Below are 3,544 nucleotides of genomic sequence, written 5' to 3'. Positions count from 1 at the left end.
AGACACGAGGATGGGAGATCAGAGAGAAGGCTGATGCAGTAGTCCAGACGGGATAGGATGAGAGCTTGAATGAGCAGGGTAGCGGTATGGATGGAGAGGAAAGGGTGGATCTTGGCAATGTTGCGGAGCTGAGACCGGCAGGTTTTGGTGACAGCTTGGATGTGAGGGGTGAATGAGAGAGCGGAGTTGAGGATGACGCCAAGGTTGTGGGCCTGTGAGACGGGAAGGATGGTAGTGCCGTCAACAGAGATGGGAAAGTCAGGCAGAGGGCAGGGTTTGGGAGGGAAGACAAGGAGTTCCATCTTGGACATGTTGAGTGTTAGGTGGCGGGCAGACATCCAGATGGAGATGTCCTGAAGGCAGGAGGAGATGCGAGCCTGGAGAGAGGGGGAGAGAGCAGGAGCAGAGATGTAGATCTGGGTGTCATCAGCGTAGAGATGATAGTTGAAGCCGTGGGAGCAAATGAGGTCACCAAGGGAGTGCGTGTAGATGGAGAACAGAAGGGGACCAAGCACTGAACCTTGGGGAACCCCCACAGTAAGAGATGGGAGGGGGAGGCGGAGCCTGAAAAAGAGACTGAGAATGAACGACCGGAGAGATAAGAGGAGAACCAGGAGAGGACGGAGTCTGTGAAGCCAAGGTCAGACAGCGTGTTGATGTGAGCCTGGTTTATGCACAGGCAATTGGGAGTTATTGTGGATGCATGCAAAGTCAAATTTTGGTGAGTGATACAGCTCAAATTTTCTGGACCCGGGGATTTTGCAAGGACTCTACCTCCATAATATAGGAGAATTGAATGTACTGTAAAGAGCTTATGAAGAATGCTGGGTAGAATCTATTACTGAAACCCACCAGGGACATAGATTCACTTGAACTGAGCTCTATCTCCCAAATCATTCCCATATTCTGAAGTTACGTCATTTCATCTTTCATTCATTCATCCAATCGTATTTATTAAGCGCTGACTGTGTGCAAAGCACTGTACTAAGCCCTTGGGAGAGTACAATATAACAATAAATAAACACTCTCTGCCCACAATGAGCTCAGCACTTAAGGACTTAGACCCATCCTCAGCCCTTATGTTTACACTAATATATAGCTCAGTGGTACGTTATTCTACATGTACTACTTATTTGTTCATCTATTACATAATCAATAGCCATGCTCTTCCAGTTATATTCTTGCTCATCATGGTGGCCACTGTTCCCCACTAGATTGTAAGAACAGGGACTGCATCTTCTAGTTTGTTTTGGGTTGTTTTTTGTGATATTTGTTAAGTGCTTAAGTGTTCTAAGCAATGGGGGTAGATGCAAGCTAATTAGGTCAGACACAGTCCCTGTCCCACATGGGGCTCACAGGTTAAGTAAGAGGGAGTAGGATTTGATGATGCTGGTATTTGTTAAGTACTTACTATGTGCCAAGCACTGTTCTAAGCACTGGGCACTGTTCTAAGATCTGGGCACTTTCTAAGCACTGGGGTATTTGTTAAGTGCTCAGTATGTGCCAGGCACTGTTCTAAGCGCTGGGGTGGATACAAGCAAATCAGGTTGGACACAGTTCGTCCCACATGGGACTCAATCTTAATCACAGTCTCAATCCCCATTTTACAAATGAGATAACAGAGGCACAGAGAAGTAAAGTGACTTGCTCAAGGTCACACAGCAGACAAGTGGCAGAGCCGGGAAATCCCCATTTTATAGATGAGGGAACAGGGCTTGACACATAGTAAGCACTTTACAAATACTATTATTATTATTATTATTATTATAAAGCCTTGGACTCAAAAAAGGAAATATGTGGTTGTCAGAAGCAAGAGGAAGAACAAAGTGAGAGAAGAAATCAAAATCAGTGAAGTTGATTGTGCTCAGTAGAACAGACATATATGTGTTTTGTCATGTAAATATCAACTTAAAATTGTGGCTGGTGTGAAAATCTTCAGACTTTTAATGATGCCTTGTTAAATATAGCATTGTTAATACTTATTCAGTAAATTCCATGTTGCAAAGCATGTTTTCTGTAAGACAGAGATTATCTGAATAAAGTAAATTAGAAACTGCTTCCTTCTGTTCTGAGCAAACATTAACCTGAGAGTTAAATTTAAAAAGGATGTTCTCTTTGTCTTCCCCTTTCTGGACTCTATAATTTCTAAACCACTGTAACAACAAGTTAGCAGACTTTGTCCATCATTAATGAGTTACTTTTTACTGTTATCGGTTTGTTTACATACCCAAGTCTAAAAACACAAACAAATGAGTTCTATTGTAAGGCAGACTGTCTTGGTTGAGAGCATCATTAAGGAACATTGCAGGCTTGAAAGAGATTAGTTAGTCTGCCTGAAGGCAACTCAATTACAAAGGATTTTGAACTATTATTATTATTATTATATATGTTAAGTGCCTACTTATGTATCAAGTTCTGCTGCTAGTGCTGGGATAGATACAAGTCAATCAACCTGTCCCACATGGGTCTCCCAGTCTAAGTAGGAGGGAAAGAAAGCATTGAATCCCCCTTTTACAGATGAGGAAACAGGTCCTTGTCTTATGCAGTAGAGCCGTCTCCGACCCATAGCAATGCCATGGACATATCTCTCTCAAAATGCCCCACCTCCATCTGCAGTCGTTATGGTAGTGTGTCCATAGAGTTTTCTTGGTAAAAATATGGAAGTGGTTTACCATTGCCTCCTTCCGTGCAGTAAACTTGAGTTTCTGCCCTCGACTCTCTCCCATGCTGCTGCTGCCCAGAACGGTTGAATTTTGATTTGTAGCAGATTGCCTTCCACTTGCTAGCCACTGCCCAAGCTAGGAATGGAATGGGTATGCCTCTGCTTGACTCTCCCTCCCTTAGTGGAGCCTGGTAGAATACTGGAAACTCTTCAGTTGCGACCCTCAGAAGAGGAAGAAAGAGGTACAGGGAAGTTAAGTTACTTGCCCAAGATCACAGAGAAGGAAACTGGAGGAATAGCGATTAGAACTCGGGTCCTCCGATACCAGGCCCATGCTCTTTCCATTAGATCACGCTGCTTCTCGGTCCTTATGCCGTATTAGAGTGTTGAGGATAATCAAACTTGATTCTTAGAGGTTACAAGTGCACTTCTGGGACATCTTTTAGTGTTGTTCCAAGGGGCTTATCGAAACATATAATTTTATTTATTTGCATTCATGTCTGTCTCCCCTCCTCTGGACTGTAAACTCATTATGGGCAGGGAATGTGTTTATTGTTGTATTGTACTTACAAGTGCTTAGTACAGTGCTCTGCACACAGTAAGCACTCAATAAATATGAATGAATGAACAAAACAAAAATCATCATTTTTCCACTATAAGAAACCTTTCCTACCACTGCCTGAGATAGAATACTGGGCTGACTTGTTGTGGGCAGGGAATGTGTCTGTTTATTGTTGTGCTGTATTCTCTCAAGTGTTTAGTACAATGCTGTGCACATAGTAAGTGCTCAATAAAATGAATGAAGGAATGACTGGGCGGAACATTGGCTTGATCCAGTATGGCCTATTATATGTTTCAGCACAGTAATAATAATAATAATAA

The 3,544-nt window shown here is 42.8% G+C and overlaps 1 non-coding gene across 1 annotated transcript; it reads right to left on the bottom strand.

The window, feature by feature from the left end:
- Nucleotides 1–2,756: 2,756 nt before the first annotated feature.
- LOC119934278 lies at nt 2,757–2,894 on the bottom strand. The gene has a single exon (XR_005452897.1). It is a non-coding gene; the product is annotated as a small nucleolar RNA SNORA7 (small nucleolar RNA).
- Nucleotides 2,895–3,544: the final 650 nt, after the last annotated feature.

This window comes from Tachyglossus aculeatus, chromosome 1 (genome assembly GCF_015852505.1).
Source record: "Tachyglossus aculeatus isolate mTacAcu1 chromosome 1, mTacAcu1.pri, whole genome shotgun sequence".
NCBI lineage: Eukaryota > Metazoa > Chordata > Mammalia > Monotremata > Tachyglossidae > Tachyglossus > Tachyglossus aculeatus.
This window is presented reverse-complemented; position numbering and strand designations above follow the sequence as displayed.